At 38.9% G+C, this 26,125-nt stretch overlaps 1 pseudogene across 1 annotated transcript in view; it reads left to right on the top strand.

The window, feature by feature from the left end:
• LOC148868461 (protein NUCLEOLAR FACTOR 1-like) overlaps window positions 1-26,125 on the top strand; it is a 50,431-nt pseudogene that overhangs the window by 2,112 nt on the left and 22,194 nt on the right. The window contains exons 2-3 of the transcript XR_016107003.1: window positions 21,287-21,367; window positions 25,282-25,486. The product of XR_016107003.1 is annotated as a protein NUCLEOLAR FACTOR 1-like (transcript). The remainder of the gene's footprint in view (window positions 1-21,286; window positions 21,368-25,281; window positions 25,487-26,125) is intronic.

The raw sequence follows: 26,125 nt of genomic DNA, 5'->3' as shown, positions 1-26,125 counted from the left end.
TGGTTTGCACCAAACCTCACTGGAAAGGAAGATCCAAAGGGAGCACAAGCAACCAGAGACCGGAGGCAGGAGACACAAGAGAAAGAGCCTTTGGGGGCCAGGAATCCAGATTCTTTCATTAGTAAGAAAATGAATTACCGCAACTGAATCAAGGATAAGCAGTAACTCGGATACAAGGGAACACTCAACCTCTCTTTACCCTTTTCTAAGACCCAAGTTCCATACCACCCCTTTAGAACTAGGGTAAAAGGAAGATGCAGGATCATTTAAAAAAAATGTAAGGAGTAAATAGAGGGGAAAACATCTTTAAGAGTAGAGTCACCCACTCAAAGGTCCTCCCAAAAGTGAATTTTAGACACTGAATAGCAATCATACCTGACTCGCTCAAGGAAGATAGGCAAAGCCACATGGATAGCTTTCCTAGGAGAGGCCAAAGTAACTCTGTTTGATGTACCAACATCCCAACAAGTCAATGTGAATGGCTAAGATTTAAGGTAGTGGAGATGGTCCATGTCAGGGGTTTTCTCAGTCAGTTCATTTTATGGTGGTTTGATGGGTGAGCAGGAGAGCTCGTTTCCTTATAGAGCAATTTGGGGAAATGCAACTCCCTCAAAAGTGAAGTCTTTTGCCTGGGTAGTGGCCTGGGAAAAATGCTTAACTAAGGATTTGCTGGTCAGGAAAGGAGCTAATCTAGCAAATGTGGATTGCTTCCTCTGCAATGCTGATAGGGAGTCTGTGATTCATCTGTTCCTAAATCAAATGGGTCAGAGGCTTTTGGGGAGAGAGGAATGTTAGGTGGAGCTTTGACCCATCATGGGGAGCTTTGGGGGGCATCATAACAATCTGGAGGGATGAAACAATACAGTGCATCAAAGAATTGGTGGGTAAATACTCAGTGTTGGTAAAATTAAGGAATGTTTAGGATGGGTTTGAATGGGTTCTAACAAATGCGTATGGGGCCAAACTCTTATAGAGAAAGAATTTTGTTTTGGGATGAGTTAGCAGAGAGCCAGACATTAGAGGTCTGTGGGATGGACCGTGGTGTCTTGAGAGGATTTTAACATAATCAGGTTTGTGGAAGAATCTAATGGGTGTAGGAGAAGGGCTACGACAAGCATGAGAAAATTTAATGAGTTCATAGAGGCCTTTGAATTGAAAGATTTCTCTTTGGGGCAATCAAGATTCACATGGCTCATCTTTAGGCTAATCCGATATGTTCCAAGCTGAATTTTGATGGGAACTGTGTGGGCAATCTTGGCCCATCTGGAATTGGAGGAGTTATTAGAGATGAAGAAGGAAATATATGTTCTCTTTTCTCAGGTCCAATTGAGCAAGGCGATGTGACATCTGTAGAATTTTGGGCAGCTGTTTTTGGAGTTGAGAAAGCCAAAGAATTGGGAATTGAACACTAAATTATTGAAGACGACTCCAAAATAGTGGTTGATTGGCTAAAGAAGGGAGGAGTGTCTTGACATCTAAGGAATGTTCTTAGGCGTTTCAAATGGCATTCTAGGGGCATGTCTATTCAGGTTAATTGGGTTAGAAGATCTGCCAACAGCCTGGCAGATGGTCTAGCTAAGCAAGGGGTTCAGAGACAGAGAATGTTTATGGGCTCAGCTGTAATATGTTTGGGGGGTCCAGACACTTGGTGTCTGTTGTAATTTCCACAATGTCTTGCTTCTCTGCGTTATTTTAAAATTAACAAATTCTTCTTATGAGTTATTGATAAAAAATCATCTGTTCCTATTTTGTACTTTTTCTTCTAAAGTCTGGAATTATTTGAGAATTTCTGTTCCAGCTGTTGGGTGCTTCCCGAACTCTGTGAAGGACCTGTTAGCAGGGTGGAGGATGCAAGGAATGTCCAAGAAAAGGAGAGCTTGCTGGGGTGTGGTTCCCATAGCAGTCTTGTGGACAGTATGGTCTGAAAGGAATAGTAGAATTTTTTAGCAGAACTCGAATCCAGAGGAGGTGGTTATCAGTTCTGCAGTTGGCATGTTGAGAGCATGGCTGTCTACTCTTACATGTTTCAGTCTAGATGACCTCTTGTCCACTTTCTTGAATGTAAATTTTTTTGGGGGTCCTTAAAGGGTGTTTTTGTACAAAATACTCATGTACAGAGGATCATAGTATTATATATGTTTTTTCAGTTAATATAAATTATACTTTACTTTTCCCCAAAAAAGAGTGCTTTTTATTGTTAAGTTATTATGGTATACCTATTTGGCAAGGGATAACCATGCAATTTTACTTAATTATTTTTTATTTTATTTGTTATTTAATTCTTTTATGAGAATAAACAAAATAGAGGACTGAATCGTACTTTATATAAATATATTGTCAGAAGAATTGTCATTCAGTTTGGTAATGAAGTTTTATTTTTTTATTGACACATCACCAAGTTCCTGACACAAGTTCCTCAACGTTCTGAAAATAATGTTGCTCATAGCAACATTCAGTTTGGTAATGAAGTTTCATTCTGAGAAAACTGACACAAGCAAGGATATGAGGAAGAATCAACGTTCTGAAAATAATGTTGCTCATAGCACATCACCAAGTTCCTCAAGTAATACATATCTTCCTTGTAAGTCCTCAACGTTCTGAAAATAATGTTGCTCATACCAACATTCAGTTTGGTAATGAAGTTTCATTCTGAGAAAACTGACACAAGCAAGGATATGAGGAAGAATCAACGTTCTGAAAATAATGTTGCTCATAGCACATCACCAAGTCCCTCAAGTAATACATATCTTGCATGTGGCTTTTCTATTCTTGGAATTTGAAACCTCCTTGTGCTTCAAGGTCAATGAAAATTCATTTAGGCTTTTATAGTCTTGGCAGTATTGGTCATAGTAGAAATCATTAATTGCAGATTTAGTCGAGTTTCTTGTGAAAGAAAAGAGGGGGAAGATGAAGATTTCAGCAGTAGAGAAGAAAGGAGAAGAAGAAAAGAGTAGGAATTCAACCGGGATTGTAAAATTAACCCTAGCTGCCTACCTCTCATTATATTTATACTTAACTTAAAAGGATGAGATATTACAAGGATGCCCTTAGTAGGGCGGCTACTAATATAGCTGAACAGTCACAACTTAAAAAAAAAAGAACATAAACTAATGGGCCTAAAGCCCAACAACTTCCTAACTAAATAAAAAACAACTCGGGCCAACTCAACACTCCCCCTCAAGTTGGGAGTAAATGTCACACATTCCCAACTTGTGTAGATCATGCTCCAGCTTGTTCTTTGCAACACCTTTTGTGAGAACATCATCGAGCTGCAGATCAGAAGCAATGTATGGAAGACAGAGTTCTCCAGAAGTTACCATTTCTCTGGTAAAATGTCTATCCACTTCAATGCGCTTAGTTCGGTCATGTTGGACTGGGTTATGGGCAACGTTAATTGCTGCGTGGTTATCACAATATAGCATCATAGGTTCTTCTGCCTGTACACCAATTTCTTCTAGCAGGGAACGGATTAAGAGAAGTTTTGAAACTCCATGTGCCATGGCCCTGTATTCGGCTTCAACACTTGATCTTGCCACCATTGTTTGTTTCTTACTCTTCCATGAGACAAGGTTACTCCCAACAAGGGTGCACACTTCTGAAGTTGATCTCCCGTCATCAAGGCATCTTGCCCAATCTGCATCTGTATAAGCCTCTAGTTTCAACTGTCCATGATCAGTAAACAATATGCCTCTGCCCGAGTGTCCCTTTAGATAAGCAAGAATCCTGTCAACTGCCTCCCAATGCTGGACTCGTGGAGCATGCATGTATTGACTTACTACACTTACTGCATAGGAAATGTCTGGTCTTGTCATACACAAGTATAGCAACCGATCCACAAGTCTCTGATATCTCCCAATGTCCTTTACTGGTTTACCTTCTGATGCATTGATTTTATGGTTCTGATCAATAGGGGTGCTGATTGCCTTTGTTCCGAGCTTCCCTGTCTCTTGAAGAAGATCCAAGACATACTTCCTTTGAGAGATAAAAAATCCATGTTTTGATCTTGCAACTTCAATGCCTAAGAAGTATCTCAGTTCTCCAAAATCCTTAATTTCAAATTCTTTATGTAGATTCCTTTTCAGACCATCAGTCTCGCTCAGATCATTCTCAGTGACAATAATATCATCCACATAAACAATTAGAACTGGCATCAAAGATCCCCTTCGCTTCACAAACAAGGTGTGATCGGATTGAGTCTGAGTGTAGCCAAAAGCAATCAAGGCCTTTCCGAATCTGTCAAACCATGCTCTGGGAGATTGTTTCAAGCCATAAAGTGACTTCTTAAGCCTGCATACCTTTCCCTTTTCAGTATCATTGTAAAAGCCAATAGGAAGATCCATATACACTTCTTCTTGTAGATCCCCATTTAGGAAAGCATTATTCACATCAAGTTGAAACAAGGGCCAAGAGTATGAGGCAGCAAGAGAAAGAAGTATCATGTTGGTTCGGCTGTCTTAGTTTGTATGTTTACCTTTGTTGGGTCTTAAGTCATTAGTTAGTGGGCCTTGTTACTGGGCCTAATTTTACTTAATGTTTATTTCGACTAGGTGTCCCATCACTAATCAGGGGCAGTCTTGTCCATTCATGTAACATTATGTAATGCCTTTATATATAATAGATTAGGGCTGGCCGAAGTGATTTATTGCCGCCCATTTCATTTCTGTTCCTCTTCTTCTTCCTCTTCTACTCTCATTCGACAGCCTTATTTCAGCAAACATGGTATCAGAGCACTGATCTTACGACTGGTTACAGCAGCCGCATCTTCTTCTACTTGCAGGTAACTCTCCCATTCTTCTTGTTGGTTGCTGCAAAGAAACCCTAGGGTTGGTCGTAGAACACAGCTAGACCTACATCTAGGGTTTCCCTTGGTTGTAGGGTCCAAGGGGAGTTAGACCCAGAGGCTAATGCCCTAATAGACACAGTACAACAGACTGTAGCCATTTGGCTAAGATAGATCTGTGTAGAACAGATCTAGGTGGAAGGACTGATTTCAGCAGTCCTAGAACTGTTTGTGGGTGAAGTTATAACCTGCGGCAGCAGTGTTTAGCACACAGTAGAAGCCAACACAGCAAGTTGCAGTGTAGTACTCGGTGACAACAGTAATTTTGGGCACAATGTGCAGTGTTTCAGCTCTGTGTCTGATTCTCAGGACTGAGTTTACAGTGCAACAAGTTCCGTAAGTGTGAAACAGTTCTCTATACATTGGAGTTACAGTCTTGACACTTACAAGTAAGTGAAGATGTCTTCGATATCCGGGGAAGTGTCTTCTAGAGATGTTAGGGCTTATGGGAGGTCTCCTAATCTGGAGAATCCAAATCTGCATAGCCTACAGATCACGTGTGTTGTTGGATGAGTACAACTTCAGGGAATGGTCTGTCTCAGCCATGCTTTTCATCACATCCCGTGAACTCACTGGTTACTTAGACGGGTAGAAGAAGGAACCAGAAGTGGGAAAAGCTGAATATGGAACTTGGCGCAAAGAGAATGCTACAGTTATGTCCTGGCTACTTGCCTCAATGACTCCAAGAGTAGCCAGGACTGTTCAACATTTTTCCACGGCTGCCAAGATTTGGGAAAAGGTTTCTAAAACCTATGGGCAGAAAAAGAATAATGCTAGAGTTTACAGATTGAATCAAGATATTGCTGCCTTGAGGCAAGGAGATATGAGTGTTGCAACATATTTTGCTACACTAGAAGGACTATGGGAAGAGTTAGATCACCACCTTATCATTGACTGGGAGAGTGCTGGAGACAAAGAGAAGCATGACAAACAAATTGAAGAGGGTAGAGCATTTAAGTTTCTTGCTGGCCTAGATCCTATATATGAGGGCATAAGATCCCAAATTCTGGGAAGGGATGAAATGCCAGACTTACATCATGTCTACTACCTTGTGAGGAATGAAGAGGTGAGAAGAAAAGAGATGCAAGTTGATACTCAAACAAAACTAGTTGAACAGCCTGTGGAGCATTCGACCCTAATCTCTACAAATCAAAGGGGAAACAGGTACTCTGACAAGAGACATCTGAAGTGCACCCACTGTGGAGGGGAAAGGCATGCAAAAGAGACCTGTTGGGTTCTCCATCCGCATCTGAAGCCAGCTGCATTGAGGAAAGATAAGAAGCATCAGAAGGGTCAATTTGCAAGTGTGAATTTGGATATGGGTCAAAGTGATGATGGTTCAAAACACACATCTACAGTTACTTCCTCTTCCATGGGACAGACTTCTAATTCCCCTCGAATCGAGTCCTTGGGTTTTACTGCCGATGAGGTAGAGGTACTTAGCCGGGCCCTAGCCCGTCTAAGGACCAATTCTCTTCCATCCTCCTCCCTTGCCAGATCAGGTATTGTCTCTGCCTTTAGTGCTACTAGTTCTATTGATCCTGCCTCTTGGATTATTGATTCTGGTGCAACTGACCACATGACACACATATCTTCTCTATTTTCTTCCTATCATTTAATGTCTGGCCAAGATAAAATGAGGGCTGCTGATGGTTCTCTCTCTACCATCTCTGGGAAGGGAGTGGTTGACCTAAGTAAGGACCTCTCATTAAAATCTGTCTTGCATGTTCCCAATCTTTCTTCAAATCTCTTATCTGTTTCCAAGCTTATCAAAATTTGAATTGTAGCATAACCTTTTTTCCTACTCACTGTGTCTTTCAGGACAGTTTGATGAAGAGAACGATTGGGAGCGGTCATGAGCGTGGAGGTCTTTACTACCTTAATGCAGACATCAGTTTGGCCTTGCAAACATCTACTACGTGTAGTCAGTCCAATGTGGAGTCAATAGCTAGGTTACATCTATGGCATGCTAGGCTAGGTCATTTACCTTTTTCATCATTGGAAGTGTTGTTTCCAGAACTATTCAAAAGTGTTTTAAGTCAAAAGTTAGTTTGTGAAGTCTGTCAACTATCAAAGCAATGTAGAACTGTTTATTCAACTTCAAGTAATGAAATTCGAGATTCTTTTGACTTAGTCCACTTTGATGTTTGGGGTCCTTTTCCCATTATTTCTGTTGATGGCTTTCGATATTTTATCAGCTTTATTGATCACTATTCTCGATGCACATGGATATACTTATTAAAGGCACAAGAGGAAGTGCCGCGGGTAACCATGACATTTTGCAAAATGATTGAAACACAATTTGGTACGAAGGTCAAACAATTCAGGTCAGATAATGCTGTAGAATATTTTGAAAGGTCATTGAATCTGTTTATGGAGGATGCTGGAATGATTCATCAGTCATCTTGTGCTAGTACCCCCCAATAGAATGGGGTTGCTGAGTGCAAGAACAGGCACCTATTGGAGACTGCTCGAGCCTTACTATTTCAGCACAAAGTTCCTAAAAGCTATTGGTCTCAAGCAATCCTTACTGCATCATATCTAATAAATCGAATGCCATCCAAGGTATTGGGGATGAAAACTCCTTTCTCTGTTCTTTGCCCCCATCTTCCTGACTTTTCTCTTTCAGCGAGAGTCTTTGGTTGTGTATTCTTTATACATGTCAAGGATCCGAAGAAGATCAAATTGGATCCTAGGGCTACAAAGGGAATCTTTTTGGGGTACTCCTCTACTCAAAAGGGATACAAGTGTTATGATCCAGTCAACAAGAAAAATATGTCACAAAGGATGTGGTATTCTTTGAGTCTCAATCCTATTTTCAATCTTCCCAGAATCCTCTTCAGGGGGAGACTAGTGGGATGGAAGAGGATTCTTCTGTTTCCCCATTCTTTGTACCTCTCTCGACCTCAGGTCTTCCATCTTCTCCTCCTGATCCACCTAGTTGTGGTATCCCGGGTGAATCTAGTGAGGCTCCCATTGTACCAGCTACTACTAGTGATGTTGCAAATATTACTGAAGACTCCGACAAGCTGCAAAGAGATATCAGAATCACCTACAACAGAAGGAAGAAGGAAGAAGGGTCCTCTAACTCATGACAGCGACCAATTGGACTCGGATAAACCTGTCTCAGAAACTCAAGGTAATCCTATCAGTTCCTTTGACTTAGATCTTCTTATTGCCCTTCGTAAGTCTACTCGTTCTTGTACTATCAAATACCCCATTGCTGATTTTGTGTCTTACTCACAGTTGTCTCCTCGTTATTGTTCTTTTGTGTCTGCTCTATCTTCTGTGCATGTTCCTACCAGGTATACTGAGGCAGTATCTGACCCAAAATGGAAAGAAGCTATGGATGAAGAGATGAAAGCCTTAATGAAAGCAAGGACTTGGGAATTAGTGGATCTACCAGAAGGGAAAGGCACTGTTGGATGCAAGTGGATGTTCACTGTGAAGCACAGGGAGGATGAGTCCATTGAGAGGTACAAGGCTAGACTGGTAGCAAAAGGGTTTACTCAAAAAGAAGGGATTGACTACAAAGAAACTTTTGCTCCGATGGCAAAACTCAACACAATCCGAGTTCTATTATCTTTAGCTGCAAATTTCTCATGGGAGCTACATCAGTTGGACGTGAAGAATGCTTTCTTGAATGGCGACCTGCATGAAGAGGTGTTCATGGATCCTCCACCAGGTTATGTCTTTGGCAAGAAGGTATGTAGACTGAGAAAGGCCCTTTACGGCCTTAAGCAGTCCCCTCGAGCTTGGTTTGAGAAGCTATGTGGAGTCATGAAGAAAGGGGGTTACACTCAAAGTGGAGCAGATCATACCCTATTCATAAGGAAGAGAAATGGCAAACTTACGACACTTATTGTCTATGTGGATGATATGGTAATTACAGGGAATGATTAGGAAGAGATTAAAAGACTAAAGGAGTTTTTGGTTGCTGAATTTGAGATCAAAGATCTGGGCCAACTTAGATACCTACTTGGGATTGAAGTTGCAAGATCCAAAGAGGGCATCTATATATGTCAGCGGAAATACATCATTGATCTTCTTCAAGAGACAGGCATGATGGGGTGTAGGCCAGCCGATACTCCAATCGAATAGAATCATGGTCTACAGGTGTCAGTAGGAGACGACTACCCTGATAAGGAAAGATACCAAAAGCTGGTGGGGAAGTTGATTTACCTGTCCCTTACTCGCCCTGACATTGCTTATGCTGTACATGTTGTCAGTTAGTTCATGCACACTCTTAAGATCCCTCACATGAAAGCTGTGGAAAGGATCCTCATATATTTGAAGTCTTGCCCGGGGAAAGGGATTCTGTTCAGAAAAAACAGTAAAATTGAAGTTGAAGAATATACTGATGCAGATTGGGCTGGCTCTATTGGGGACAGGAAGTCTACCTTTGGGTACTGTACCTTTGTTGGAGGAAATTTAGTTACATGGAGGAGTAAAAAACAGAATGCGGTTGCAAGATCTAGTGCAGAGGCTGAGTACCGAGCTATGGCTCATGGTGTTGCTGAACTCTTATGGCTGAAGATCCTGCTTGGTGAACTTGGAATAAAGATTGAGTGCCCTCTCAGGTTGTACTGTGACAACAAGGCAGCCATCAACATTGCAAATAACCTAGTGCAACATGATAGAACAAAACATATTGAGATAGACCGTCACTTTGTTAGAGAAAGAATTGTCTCAGGAGAACTCTGCATTCCTTATACTCCCTCCGAGATGCAGATTGTAGATGTTTTGACTAAAGGGCTAGCTACAGTGAAATTCGTGGACTTACTTGGCAAGCTAAACATGATTGACATCCATGCTTGGCTTGAGGGGGAGTGTTGGTTCGGCTGTCTTAGTTTGTATGTTTACCTTTGTTGGGTCTTAAGTCATTAGTTAGTGGGCCTTGTTACTGGGCCTAATCTTACTTAATGTTTATTTCGACTAGGTGTCCCATCACTAATCAGGGGCAGTTTTGTCCATTCATGTAACATTATGTAATGCCTTTATATATAATAGATTAGGGCTGGCCGAAGTGATTTACTGCCGCCCATTTCATTTCTGTTCCTCTTCTTCTTCCTCTTCTACTCTCATTCGACAACCTTATTTCAGCAAACATATCCGAACAAGGGTCATCTTTGCAATTGGTGCAAATGTCTCTAAGTAATCAATGCCATAGGTCTGTGTGTACCCTTTTGCAACAAGTCTTGCCTTGTACCTTTCTATACTTCCATCTGCCTTATATTTTACTGTGTAAACCCATCTGCATCCAACTGTCTCCTTGCCTTCTGGTAAATCCACAATGTCCCATGTCTGATTCTTAATCAAAGCTGCCATCTCTTCCTGCATAGCTGTTTTCCACTTAGGTTTGGAGAGAGCCTCACTAACACCCTTAGGTATAGACACTAAATCAAGAGAGGAAAGAAAAGCACGGTAGGAAGGAGAAAGTCCATTGTAGGATAAGTACTGTGAAATACAATGAGCAGTACACTTTCTCTTCCCTTTTCTGAGAGCAATAGGGAGATCAAGGTTATCTATAACAGTGTTAGTAGAATCAATGCGAACTGAAACAGTAGCGGGACCAAGAGGAATACTTGAATCCATGTCAGTCGAATCTGGAGTCTCCAAGGAATCGACAGGAAGTGATGTGAGTTCTGCTGTAGTGGAATCAACCTCCTTGTGAAGTCTCTGTCGTAAGTAATGCTGAGAAGCATAACACAAAGGAGGTGGCAAGGTAGGTGACACAGGGTGGTGGTCAAGCACAGGAGTAGACATAGGGACTGGAACTGAGAGAGGAGTAGACTGCTGACTCACTTCCCCAAACACTCCCCCTGAGAAGGATTCTTTGAGAAGAAGTACGTCGGTTCAAAAAAGGTGACATCCATGGTAACATATTGGCTCCCAGAGATTGGATCATAGCAGTAGTACCCTTTCTTATTCTTTGCATATCCAAGGAAGACACACTTCTTTGCCTTGGGGTCAAGCTTTGAGCGGTGAGGACCAAGGATATGTGCAAAGCAAACACACTCAAACACCCTGAGAATATGAAACATTTCCCCCTGAGGAAAAAGGGGACTGAATGGGGTGCTGAATCCAAGTATACGAGAGGGCACCCTGTTAATCAGATATACTGCTGTGAGAACTGCATTACCCCAAAACCGAACTGGAACTGTAGATGTGATCATCATGCTTCTTGCAATCTCAACAATGTGTCTGTTCTTCCTTTCTGCAGCACCATTCTGCTGTGGACTGTAGGGACAGCTACTCTGATGGACAACACCATATTCTAATAGATATGAGGCAAGGTGTCTTTCAAAATATTCCCTAGCATTGTCGGATCTGAACACCTTTATTCTTGTTCCAAACTGTGTTAGTACCATTTGATGAAATTGCCTCACCAAGGATGGTACTTTATCGTGGGATCTCATCAGGTAAATCCAAGAGTATTGTGAGAAATCATCCACAAATAAAAGAAAAAATCGATAGCCTCCCATAGAAGGAACATGTAAGGGCCCCACACATCCGAATGAATAACATCAAAAGAAGAAGAACATCTTTTATTACTAGGTTTAAATGAATGTCTACAATGCTTTCCAAGTTGACAACCTTCATACTCCAGACTTGACAAACTAACAGACTCAAAAAGTTTTGGAAACAAAAAACTCAAAGAAGAAAAAGGTAAATAGCCCAAACGATTATGCCAAAGCATAATTTGACCCACAGACCCTGACTCACTATCCCTGCTGACATGATGACTCTGATGAGGAGGAAGTACATCCAGGAGGTAGATTCCATTCACTTCACGACCACTCTCAATCGTCATCTTTGAATCCAGATCCTGCAAGATACAATGACCAGGAGAAAAAATTAATGAGCAGTTCAAATTCTTAGTCAAACTACTAACAAATAACAAATTAGTGCTCAATCTGGGAACATGAAGGACAGAGGGTAGAGAAATAGAATCACTGATCTTGACAGATCCCTTCCCAACAATAGGAACATGGGATCCATCAGCTGTGGAGACCCTATCTCTGCCAGAACAGAGCTGGTAAGTTGAAAAAATAGTAGAGCTCTAGGTCATGTGCTCTGAGGCTCCAAAATCTATAATCTAAGGAGGTCCCTCCTTACCTGAAGTAGAAACATAATTTGCAGTGACGCGTGAACTACCTGTGTGAGCAAAGGAAGTAGAGTGGATTCCACTAGTGCCACCTGTACCTTTTTGTCCGCTTGCGGCTGAACTGGAACTGGCTGTATCCCGTTGGTTCAGAAGTAGCCCATTCCTCTCAAGTTCGGCCCTTACTGCAGTAGCTGCAACAGACTCCAGAGCAACTGTAGTAGGAGGGGTCGAAATGTCACCAGTAATTGCCATGTGTGCATTTCCCTTCTTATTTTTCAATCTAGTCGGCACAAGATGTGGGTGAAACTTCCAGCAAGTATCTCTTGTGTGTTTAGGCTTCTTACAGTAGTCACAGATCAAATCTCTTTTATCTTCCTTCTTGATTTCACTGCCACCCCGATCTCCACTTTGTTTAGGTTTCACAACACTTACCATGGAAGACTGATAAGGAATAAGGTTTTTCATCATCACATCTCTCCTGCACTCCTCCCTTGACACAAAGGCATATGCTTGGGAGAGAGTAACATTGTCCCTGGAAAGAAGGTGCTGTCGTGCAATATCATACTCAGGATTAAGGCCAACAAGAAATTCAAACACCCTATACTTCTCTAGATGTTTCTGATAGGTAGTTGCATCCTTAGTGGTTTCCCAAGCAAATGTCTCTAAATGGTCAATCTCCTGCCATAGGGTTTTAAGGGCTGAAAATAGGCTGCAACAGGTCTATCTCCCTGCCTTGTAGAAATAATCCGATTTCTCAACTGATAAGCCCTAGCAACATTCTCCCTCTGTAAATAGGTTTCTGCAATCCCATCCCATATTTCCTTAGCTGTATTTGCCCATAAAAAAAATTTTACTTATATGGGGCAACATGGAATTACACAACCAAGTCATCACCATATAATTCTCCTGTACCCACTGGGAGTTGCTAGTTTTGGTTTCACCTCTTCACCAGTGATATACCCTAATTTCCCACGAGCACCAATGGCCATCTTTGCAGATTGTGACCATTCTAAGTAATTTGCACCATCTAACCTAACTGTAGTAATGGTCCCAACCCCGAAAGAGTCTCTAGCACCTCCTCCCACTGGTCCCATTCTCTCCCGGGCTTATTTTCAACTCTGTGGCCCTCCATGCTTCTCAAAAAATGTAAAGAAAATAACTGAAGTTTGCAACAAGATCAAACAAAACACTTTTTGGAACCAACAACACCTTTTCGGTGTCCTAGACTTTCTTCCCACAAAAGATTCCTTTTATGTGGGATGGGAGAAGAGAGAGAAGAGGCAGCCGCTCTCTCTAGAAGCCTCCAAATCAGGCAGGACTTGAATCGCCCCTTACAAAAAACTCTAAGGAACCCTAAAAACTTAGGGCACCACTTACTAGGTCAAAATTGAAGAGTCCAACAGAAACAGGACTCTTCCCCTTTCTCCAGTTTTTCCTGATTTTGATGAGAAACCCTAGACCAGCTACAGGGCACACAGATCCACCAAAAAAATAAAAAAATTGGGCTTACCTGAGAGCTTCAATCAGTCTCTTAAATCACCATGCAGCAGGCCGATCTAGGGCTGCATGAGAGAACAACTTCAAGGAACCTTTGGCCCGCTTTGATACCAAGTAGAAATCACTAGTTGCAGATTTAGTCGAGTTTCTTGTGAAAGGAAAGAGGGGGAAGATGAAGATTTCAGCAGTAGAGAAGAAAGGAGAAGAAGAAAAGAGTAGGAAGTCAACCAGGATTGTAAAATTAACCCTAGCCGCCTACCTCTCATTATATTTATACTTAACTTAAAGGATGAGATATTACAAGGATGCCCTTAGTAGGGTGGCTACTAATATAGCTGAACAGTCGCAACTTAAAAAAAAACATAAACTAATGAGCCTAAAGCCCAACAACTTCCTAACTAAATAAAAAACAACTTGGACCAACTCGACAGTCATCACCTTAGATGATTTTAATGTGTACAAAACAATGATTTTTCTGGCTGTTTATATATATATATTTTTTATCAGTAACACAAAAAACAGAATTCTATTAAAGATTAGCAAGAACAGAACACAACAAGAAGCTGTGAGAAGATGAAACCCAATACAGGATTAGCCCCCCTCTATATTATAATTGTGCCCAGTACATAAGTTATCTTTGAATCCCATGCTTTTTCTAAGCTATCTGCCAAGCTGTTAGCAGATCTCCTAACCCATCTTATTCAAACATTTATATCTTTTGAAAGCCATTCGAGTGCCTGAACTCATTTCTAAGCTGCCAGATCACCCCCTCACCTTTTTCCAGCCATCCCACTACAATCTTTGAGTCACTTTCAATGACCAACCTACCAATTCCCAATTCTTTGGCTTTCTCAACCCCAAAAACTGCTGCTAGGAATTCTGCTATTTTTTCAGCCATCCCAGATCCCACTATGATTTTTGAGTCACGTTCAATGATCAACCTACCAATTCCCAATTCTTTGGCTTTCTCAACCACAAAAACTGCTGCTAGGAATTCTGCTCTTACTGAATCACCTTGCTGAATTGGTCCTGAAAACAATGCACAGATAGCATCACTCTCATCACTAGTCACCCCTCCAATGCCTGAGGGGCCCTGATTGTTCTGGTTGTTTATATTTTCAAGCTGCTTTATTTGTATGGACTATCTTCTTTTTCCTCTGAAGACTGTGTGGCTGTGATTTGTGCTAGTTTTCATTCCTTCTTTCTAGAATGAAGTTTTTCTTTTTCTCAATAAAATCCCTCTTATTGTAATCTTATTGCTACATAGTAGGAAAGTTCAGTAACCTGACTCAGTTAAGCTTATAATTTCAACTTGATAAGTTGGCGTTGCTGACTTGGCAAGTTAATCTTTCTATTATAGGAGATATTTATTTTTTATTAATAAAAATGATGCTAATAAATATTTCTGAAATGAAATATGTATCATTATATTTTCGTTCTTAATCCAACAGCATAAAAATTTAGAATCTAGTAACTTAGATGGAAACAAAATTATAGTAAGTATGAAGAAAGAGAATGTTAATTAAGAAGTTTCTTTCTAGTGCCTTAAAATTTAATTAGCTATTAGATCCATAAATTTCTTATTTAGATTTGGTTTAGATTCCTCCAAAAAGATTTGATTTAGATTCTTTTTTGATCAATAACAATGAATTTTATTCATGACTGAGAAAATCAGAATTACAAGGGAGGGAGCTAAAAATTCTTAACTCCCTACTATCCAAAGTACACCCAGACCATGAAACAATTACAAAACAGCCCAAAAGATAGCGTTTCTATTCACCCCCTGCCTGTCTAGCCTGTCTGCCAATTCATTTGCACTTCTTTTTATCCATGTACACTGAATTTCCATGTCCTTAGTGAGCCACTTGAACTTTCTCTTTTCATTGTTGTATTTCCAGAGCATAGAACTGTCCTCTTTTAGCCAATTCACCACTATTTCAGAATCACCTTCTATGATCAATTCTTATAATATGCATTTCCTTGACCCTTTGTATCCCTTCAAGAGCTCCTAAGATCTCAGCCCTCAGGGAATCACCCACCCCAATTGGACCAGAAAACATAGCTAATAGATTCCCTTTTTCGTCTCTTAACACTCCCCCTATTCCAGAGGGCCCTGGATTGCCCATGCTGCTTCCATCAAAATTCAGTTTGGTAAACCCATGAGGTGGAGGTGTCTAGCAAGAACTTGAAGTCTTCTTAGTTGGAATTGAATCCGCAATCTCCTTCCAATGTCTTTTCATCTCATCAACTGAGAACACTGTAAACAATTCCACAGTTTTCAGCCCAATGTATCACCCTTATTTGTATAGTCTCTAGGATTACTTCCAAGCTTCTCTCCTTATCTGAGACTGTCCTTGAATTTCTCTCCTCCCAAATAGTCCAACATACTGCAGCCCTTACACATCTCCACATGATCTTGGCCCTTTTGGTTTGCCCATTGGGCATGGAAGTAACAAGCTTTGCACATTCAGAAGGGGTGTCCACCTGCACCCAAACAAAGAAGTAAACCATTCCCAAATAACTTTAACAAATTGATAAGAAATTAGTAAATGATATCCAGACTCACCATCGGATTTGCAGAGAATACACCAGTGAGGGGACAAACTACTATTGGGTCTTTTTCTTTGAAGTAGATCTCCTGTATTAATTTTTTCCAGAAAGGCTTCCCAATAGAAACTCCCAACCTTTGGAGGTATAGGTTGACACCACACTTCTTTTACAGGGAATGACAGTCCAACAGGAGAAGAAGGTAAAAGGGCCTTAAAGAGAGAGGCACAATTGTAAGCACCCAATGGAGTGATGTCCAAATTCTATTGTCTGTCTTTGATGGCTCCAAGAAAACCCCTTAAAGGGAGGATAATGAAGCTGAGATACTATCTAACTCTGTATCCCTGACATCCCTTCTCAAACCCAGATTCCAGCTGAAGCCAGAAGGTGAATTAGAAGGTACAAGGAAAGAGGAAACTGGTTCGTTTTTAAGGGTAGAGATAGCAAAGATGCCTGGAAATTGGTCTTTCAAGGAGGAGTCCCCAATCCAAACATGTTCCCAAACATTAATAAGATTACCTGAGTGCAAATCATACCTGATCCATGGGGAGAACAAGGGAAATATAGTTTGAATAGCTTTCCATGGAGATGCTCTTGTAGTCCGTGTTGAGATCCCAGAGTCCCATCCATTGTCTGCCAGCCCATGAATACTTCCCACTATCTTAACCCACAATCTTTCTTTCTCCAAGGTAAATCTCCACAGCCATTTCCCTAGTAATCCTTATGTTCCCAATTCCCAAGCCTCCCTCCTTTTTGCTCCTACATACAACCTCCCTCCTAACCCTATGTTTTAGATTTGAATCTTAATCGAACTGGTAGAAACCACTTTTTTAAGAACCATGATATTTTATATGAACCAAGACTGCAGCATTATACATTATTTTAGGGTTCTTTTGGAAAACCAAATTTGGCCAAGTGATACCTACAACTTGGCACGTACCACTTGGTGGGTTTATTTAGGATGAATATTCATCCTGGTGTGTTTTCCTACTATGGTATGACTTGGGGCCTGCAACACTGAGTAGAATCAACACACATCAAAATGGCTTGGTTGGGTGTTTAATTTTAATGTTAAAGTATACAAATTGCAAAGTTTAACTCTAAGCAAATAAACTTTGAAGTTGAACCAATGGGCACTTCAAGAGTTGAGTTAGGTGGCATTTAATAAATCTGAAATCTGAAAAGTTAAAAAGATATTAATGGCGTCTGAAATCTGAAAAGAGACGGATGCTTTTCGACTTTTTAGAGGCTCTGATTAGAGAAGGTTGTTTGTGTTGGATCAAACCTTTAGCCTATGAAATTCCTTAATTTTACTATTTTACCCCTAGAGCATACTATTTGGTAGTTTTGAGTTCAATCTGTACTATTTCATAAAATATAATTTATTAAATTCAAAATCATATAAAAAATATGAACAAATTATGATAAATTACAAAAAATAAAAAAATTATTAAAATAAGAATAAAATTGAAAATAATAACGAAAATAGTAATAAAGTCCATGAAGCAATGAAGGAAATATTTAATAATTATGAAATTATTAAATTAAACCTATTAAACTATTTAATAATTAAAAAGATTAATAATTAATACAAATAAAAATTATAAAAAATAATTTATTAAAATAAGAATAAAATTGGAAATATGTATAAATTTATAATTTAAAATAAATTATTAAGAATTAAAATAATAATAAATTATTAAGATAGGGGGATTAAAAATAAAATATTTAAGAAATCGAATGCCGCTGCAAGTTGCAGCGGCGATGGCGAGAAGACAGGGGGAGAGAGAGGGAAATGCCGCTGCTGAGAGTTGCAGTGGCGGTGGCGGGAAGAGAGAGAGAGAGTGGCGTCTAAAAAGCAAAATGCATTTTTTAGACTTCAGAGGTCTGAAAAGTGTTATCATACTATGGTATGATTTGGGGCCTGCAACACTGAGTAGAATCAACACACATCAAAATGGCTTGGTTGGGTATTTATACAAATTGCAAAGTTTAACTCTTAGCAAATGATAAACTTAGAAGTTGAACCAATGGGCACTTCATTTTACTGAGCCATAGTAGAAGATGCTTCCTTTCAAGAGTTGAGTTATTCTTATTTAATGCAGGAAATTCCTCTGAGGATCATTGGAAGAGCACAATATCTGAAGGCGTATTAGTTTATAAGGAGCCTTCGGTGTATGATAACTTATTAATGACGTTGGGATCGGGAAGTGAATCTCTTGCAAACATGTTTAACATTTGATATGTGTAATACATGTTCCTTAAACTTTGTAGGTTTGTTATGCACATCTTGTGGATAGCTTTTATTCTTTTTTTTTTGAAAAATAAAATATAAATTCATTAAAAACAAAAAAAAAGCACAAGAGGGTCCTTTTTTTTATGCACATCTTGCTCTGGGGGACCATCTTTGAACCATTGCCAAAGCTTGCTTTGTCTCAACCAAGGTTGTTATGATCTCCTGCTTAACAAGAGGTGAAGTTATCAATGCCCTTCTCTCATCAAACGGATCTATCCTCACATCACCTGATTCCTTGAGCACCTGTTTTATCTCTTCCCCCGTGCTGTTCCAGTCTTTGACTATTTCCTTTGCAGAGAGCACCAATTTTTCCTCCCATTCTTCTTTGGGCCTATTCACCCAAACTTTTGTCTTCCCCAGGTTTGTAGCTAACTGTAAATCATCTTCTTCACCAGATTGCATTTTTGTCCACCTTGGTGTTCCTAAGCCCACCTTTTTCGTCGAAATATTTCTATCTTGAACTTCTTTTTTATCCCTTTTCTTTTCACTGGTCGTCCTCAGATATTCTTGCATAGCTTGCTCCATCATAGTCCATCCCAAAGCTCTCCTTCCTTAGGGAAACATGTGAGTTGTTTCAATCCTTCTCCGTAGTGTTCAAATACTCCAACATACCCGCCCTTTCCATTCTCTCTTCTCTCTGCTAAGTACTTCCTGCCTTCTTCCACAAGACAGCTCTTTGCAGCACTATACCCCGAAGCCCTGCTTTGCAAAAAGATTTTCATATACGAAAAGGGAACTATAGCCTGTATTTGTATTGCTAGCCATGAAAACATCTTTCCCAAAATTATCTGAAAGACGTCATCCACCGGGCTGCTCTTATTCTTGAACATTCTTGTGTTCCTCTCCTGCCATATGCACCAACAAACCGCAGCAGGAATTAAACTCCAAGCCAGTTTTCATTTTTTTCCCCTCAGCCCTGCAACCCTCCAACCGTTTACAAACTACACCACTGACCCTAGGCAGCTGCTCTTTACCTCAAAAAGGTTCCAAATTTTAGTCCAAACCTCATAGGAGAACCTGCATTGGAGCAAAATATGGTCTACTGATTCCTTGTGCCCCTCACATGATACACAGTCTGATGAATCCAACACCATACTTAGAAGGTTGTCCCTAGTAAGTATTCTGTTTAAATAGGCAAAAAATGCTATTTTTGTGGGGACATTCTTACATCAAATAATAGACTGGAATTGACTGCTCATCTGCATCACCAAGGACATTGTAAAAAGAGTACTGGGAAATTTCTAGATTTCTCCTACCTCAATAGTCTTCTGTCCGTTCTCCCACTCAACCTGTGTGTGGTACAAAATATGAAGCATTTCCACCAGAGCATCCAGCTCCCAATCATTCAGATTTCTGAACTGTGAGGACCACACCACACTACCATTATGCCACTACCAACGGTCCACTACTCTAGTTTCTTTGTTGACAGCCAGCTCAAACAAAATGGGAAAAGTTTCTGATGGAGGTCTGTCTCCACATCATACATTCTTGCAAATTTTCACACATACACCATCCCGTAATCTTGAATCTTGCCCCTTTTGAGAACGACTCATTTGCCTTTTCAATTCTTTTCCAAACTGAGCATCCATAGGACTGATCTGAGGCTCCTGGTAACCATCCCAAATTTCTGGCTCCATACTTTGCTTGTACCACCCTTCTCCACAATCCTCCTCCCCTCTCCCATTTCCCCAACAGAACAATGTTCATATTCTTTATTCTCCTCATGCCAAGGCCGCCTTGGAGTTTTGGCTTGCACACCTTGTAGCAATTGATTAAATGGTATTTCTTCTCCTCTTTCCAACCTCTCCATAGAAAGTCCCTCTTTTTCTTTTCAATGAGGGCTGCCATTGCAACTGGGATTGGATGCAATGAGAGTAAATGCATAGGGAGAGAAGATGACACACTTTTCACTGAAGTCACCTTATCCCCATAAGATTTTAGATATTTGGCTCTCCAAGATGTTAATCTCTTATCGGCTCTCTTAACTACTACTTTTTTTATTTGGAGTTGCACCTTGCACCCAATGACATTCCCAAGTATCTTGAAGGTAGTTTTTCCACTTTACAACCCCACTCCTCTGCCCATTGAGCCAACTCTTGGATATCTCCCACAGCCACCAGCTCACTTTTATGCAGATTAACATGCAAGCTGGACACTACTTCAAACCATTTGAAATGGCCATAGCCTATTGCAGCTGCTCTTCTGAAACATCACAGAATAAAAGTGTGTCATTTGCGTATTGGAGCATTACTACATTGCTACTGAGCAGGAAAGGGGAGAAAGGGTTTCTAAAATCACAAAATGAGGAAGGAAGAATCATCAATTATTTTTAGGGTCGATTGGAGTAGGGGATTGTTTAAGGGCTGAGATAATGATTTTAATGGAAGGAGTGCAAAGGGCAAATGATAAGAACTGCAATAAGCTGATTATAGAAGGTGACTCAAAGATGGTGGTGGGATGGCTGGAGCTATAGAAATGAAAGGAGGAAACTCAAGTGCAGTCACAAAATATGGATGTGAGACTTATATGGGTTAAAAAGAACTGCTAATGCTTTTGTTGATGTACTAGCTGAACAAGGGGTGGGAAGGAAATAACTGTTTTGGGCTCAATTGTAACACTGTTAATATTCTGAGGAGAGAGTTAAGAGAGTTTATCTCTCCTTTCTCTTCTTTTCTACTATGCTTTATATATTAATGAAATATGCAGTTATTGATCATAAAAAAGGAAGGGATTATTTATTAAGCTTCTATTAGCATCTATAATTGTATTAAACTTGTATATTTTTCTTTTAATTTTCTGGTTTTGGTTGGTTGTTTATAGGTAGGTGGTTTTTCCATAAATTTGTAAATGATCATGCATGTTAACTCCATAAATTTCCCAAGTATATTATGTCAATTGTTTTGAAATGAACTGTTGTTTGGGATTATTGTTATTGATATTATGATTACTACTAGTACTATTATTTATAATTAGTATTAGTATTGGTGTAATCTTGCAGGTGCTTATCCTATTGCCTCTTGCAAGTGTTGCATACCGTGTCGTTAGGATGTTAATACAACTGACCCCTTCATCAAAGAAAGTATGCCTGTTTGCTTTTTTATTATATACCTAATCTTTAGTTCAATGTGATTCACCTAGTTTGAAATTTTATTGAACAATTGCCTCCTATGTGCTATTTTCTTTTAATTTAAAGTAAAATACTTAGAGCTATAAAATGCTGAAAGCATAAAATGTCAACATTAGAACCACAAGTCACTCGTATATTGGCTTTTAGTTTCTTAAACCTTGCAGAAATCACAGAATGTTGGTCTTGTTGGATGTATAGCTTAATAAACTTTCTACTGGTAGTAAAATCATTGCATTTGGACATGTTTTGAAGGAGAAATTAAGGGCCATGGTAAAATGACAGGATTTTTCCATACAAAATATAGATTTTGATCCTTTGTTTTTTTCCTGTTATGTAATTTGTTGACTTCCTATTTTCTTGTGTGTTGATGCTTTCTATCCCCAATAAAATATCAAATGGTCCACCTTCCTGTGGCTCTATGCTTTTAGTTTTAGTTTTGTAAGGTCATTTTCTGTTTCAAGATTGATCCACCTTCATATGGCTCCGTGATTTTAATTTTAGTTTGGCAAGTTTATTGTTTTTCAATAAATATATCCAATCAAACTAAGACTTTTAATGGTCTGAAAACTCATATAGAAAATTATTTTAACATGTCATTTTTGTATTTTTTGTTGATTAAAATATTAATGTAAGTATTATTCTACATGATAATAACATATCAAAATGAAAAACCTTGCTATGATCTTTTTTCTTAGGGTGGTCTAAGGCCTTTATTGTACTTGTAGTAAACTTCCTGAGTCAGATATCTTATGGGGGAGAACGTGAAAGATCACCTAGTGATCATATTGTGCAAAAATCCCAGCAATAGAAAGGTGTAAATTTAAAATTTTTAGCAACCATTCCATGTTGAAATTGCACAACTATGAGAAAACAGATTTTCTGTTGGATCATTTGGATCTATTGGACCACGAAAGATCGAATCTTGGAAGTGGGATGGATTGATTACCTGATATTTGATCTCCAAAATGCCGAGATCGAAGTGGTAGTTCACACCCAAGCGTTTGTGCCCCCAAAAACAACTAGGTAAAGATAGGGCTAATACACCTAATAATGTTTTCAGCCATAAGGATTCACAAATACATATGTTTTAAAGTTATTTTGTTTTTCCAAACTATTTAACAAAGCTAAGAAACTAAGTTAATAGACAAAGTAATATGTTGTAAAGCTTAAACTTTAAGAGTTAAAATACATGATAGAGTAAGTTTAAGCAAAATTTAAACTCATAGAGAGTGCAAGTGGTTCTAATAGATTAACCAAATAATCTGTTAGTCAAACAGAAAGTAAGAATTCATGTCATGTCTGAAAAGAAATTTAAGCTGGCTCAAAGTGGGAATAATGTCTATTAGGTGGGAATTAATATTACTGAACATATCTACAATATTGATTCTAGTTATTTCATGTTCATACCCATAGGAATGGAAATATGGTGTGCTAATGTTAGGAAAAATATGGTCTTTTAAGCCATGATTGAAATTTTCATATATTTATCCAAAAGAAGAAAGTACAAAAATCTTCAGTTACTTATCTGGAAAAAATATTCATAATTGATCAAACAATAAGAAGATATAAAACTAATTTGACCAGTAGATAGTAAGCCTGCTATGATTGGGAAAACCTAACAAGAAAAGAAAAATTGACATTCCCATTATCATTTGCCAATCATGGGTCTATATGGAAGGCTGGAAGTCTTTAGTAGTTTATTTTGATGCAAAGAATGCGATATCAGCTCTTCAGGGCTAAGATAATATGGTTTCTTGGTGTTTTGGGATTTGGGTAGATAGAATTTTATCTATTTGTAAATACCCTTGTTAATGTATCTTTTGTAAGTCTAGGTCACTTACCAAAGCTGCTCATTTTTGGCTCAGAAAGCTAAGCATTATGATAATGTGTGTTATTGGTGGTATAGTCTGCAAGACTGGCTAGAACTAATTCTCAAAGTATCAATAATCTAGAATACTTTCAGATTAGAAAAACTGTGCAGATTTGGTACAAGAATGCGATATCAACTTTTTGGACACAAATCATCACGAACAACTCCTTGAGAAAACATATTAACTTCCACAAAAATGAGACCACAAAACAATTGCAACAGTAACTAATGAAATCAAGGAGGGATAGACAGCCTCCAAAATTTCTGGTTTATACCAAGCTCAGTGCCTTGCATAGGCAAATGAGATCTTTTGTGTTAATTCAAACAAAATCTCTTAATAGTACACTTCCCACTTACAGAATTTGTCCAAACCATTTTTGCAGAGTTTCTATTACAAAATAAAAAGGGTGTTGAAGATATAAGATATATCAGATTGTTGAAAATTTAATGTAGTTCTGAACATCCCAACTAGCTGTGGATTGACAGATTAAGTAACCTGCAAATCCTTGAGGTTTTTAGTTGGTGGGCCAAACTTTATTATTTGACCTAGTTTGAGTTTGAAATCCTAATGAAGGAAATAAATGAATCAAGGCTTTTGCTACAGCTTTCCAAAGAGGTGAAGCTGTAGTAGGAAATTTGTGTGGGATTTTGTTTTCATTATTTGTTAGCTATTTACTGTGGAAGAGTTTGACCCACAACGACTCCTCCTTTGTAACAAATCTGCAAGCCAATTTACAAAGAAGAGTTTTATTAACAAGATCCATTCTCCCGAAACCTAAAACCCCTTCTTTTGTAAAAATAAAATTTTATTAAAATTAAAATGAAAATAATATACAACCTAACAGGTGACAAGGCATGACCCGCATACAACATTAACATGAACTACTAGATACATATCAAAGTAATTTATCCAAATTACAAACTTGAAAACCGAGGTCACCCCCTAGCTTATCCCCAAGATTCTCCTTGGTAATTTGTCTAAATTCTGGTAATAACAGCACCCAATCTGCAACAAATTTGCTAACAGGTGTCACTATTTTGTCCAAACTCCAAGTTTTGTCTTAAAAAATTCTTCTATTTCTTTCCTTCCAAATGTTCCAACATATTGCAAACGGGATGCAGCTCCAAATCATTCTTGCTTTCTCGCTTCCTCTTATCTTTGGTTATAAAGAAAAAATCTCTGCTCTTGTGGCACTAGGTGCCGCCTCTAAATTCTATCATAAAGCTTATACCTAACCCCAAAAAAGCTGATTCCTATGTACCCCTTGTTTAGCTAAAGAATCTGCCAAACCATTTGCTGATCTTCTTTCCCATTGAGCTGTGACTGATATATTTGATGTTAACCATCTGAACCTTCTCAAAGCCCCTCTGTAGAACCAGACTACAGTCTCCAGCTCTTTAACCACCCAATAACCAGTTTAGAGTCGCCTTCAATGATTAAGTGTTCCATCCCCAGCTCCTTAGCAATCTCTACTCCTTTTAGCAGCTTGGACCTCTGCATTAGGATAACATAATTTGTCCCAACTAGCTCATGTTAAATGTTTTCTTTTTCTCACCTGACTCATTCCACCAAAATTTCCTTTGGATTTTCTCTATATCATTAAGGGTCTTTTTTTGGAAACCAAACAATTCTCATACAATGCACTGTAATGGACCCCAGGTGTAGGTTAAATTTTGATTTTTGACCAGGACGTATATCACGACCATTCTTATGAGACCAGATTCTATGTTATTGCTAGATGAAACCCTTAGACTTCTGTGTTTAGATGGAAATTCTAAACACAGGTAGGTGACTCAGAACTACTACATATTTAAAGTCCATGGATTTCCAATGATTATGATGAGATACTTGCTACTAGCATGCAACAAAATCTGGAGTTGGTTATCATTAGAATGCAGTCAAGCTGCTATTTTCTATCTTTTGTTGTGATTTTTTATCTATGTTTTGGATTGCATTTGCATCACAAATACTCATCTTTCTGATGATTTTTCCTAGGTCAATGTGGAGCATAGCGATCATTTCTCTGATGAATTTGGTACCAAAGCAGTACAAGATGATGATGATGTCAAAAATGAGTTAGCAAACAATGTTCGAGATAATGAAAACTCAAACATACAGAAGTCTTCTAAACCTTCAGATATTCAAGTCCTTTTGGTGGGAACAACAATGACCACTTTATGATGGGTATCAAATTTACTAGGTAAAAACTATTCTTGTCAGTGATCACTTTATGATGAGCATCCTTTTGATATCTCCTATAGATCCAAAACAGCAACTTCTAACTTCAACTTGCATTCTAATTACTAATTGTATTCACACTTCTAAAATATTCATATTCAAACAAGGATACCTTTATAACACTGCTGTTTCTACTAAAACTAATTTAATAGAATAAACCAGGAATTTTCAAAGCAAGTAAGTCACAATTTCATATGGGAATTAATATAAATGATAAGTACAAAAGTTACTATAAGGGTTAATTACTAAAATATACTCTGCTGTTTCACTGAACTACTTATACATGTCTTGTTAAAGCATTTAACGCTAAAATGGAGGGAAAAGAAATAGATGGACAAAAATGTCCTTGACTATTCATTAAATTTTCTAAGCATGGCATATTCAATCATTGGAATCACTCTGCTATTGAACTCCAGTCATTGGACTTACTCTGCTACTGAACTCCAATCATTGGAATTTCCTGCCAAAATTGTGTTTCATGCCATCTAAACAAGTCATTCTTAGTGGCTCTCTTAATCGTCCTTGAATGTCTTCTTTTGCCAGTTTCAGGGTCAAATCTGAGATAGGTGGTCCTGTGAGCAGTATAAAATCTGGTGGAGAT

This window comes from Nelumbo lutea, chromosome 2, assembly GCF_056320005.1.
Source record: "Nelumbo lutea isolate HS-2025 chromosome 2, American lotus-T2T, whole genome shotgun sequence".
NCBI classification, from domain to species: domain Eukaryota; kingdom Viridiplantae; phylum Streptophyta; class Magnoliopsida; order Proteales; family Nelumbonaceae; genus Nelumbo; species Nelumbo lutea.
The sequence above is the reverse complement of the archived record's forward strand: the minus strand, read 5'-3'. Positions and strand labels throughout refer to the sequence as shown.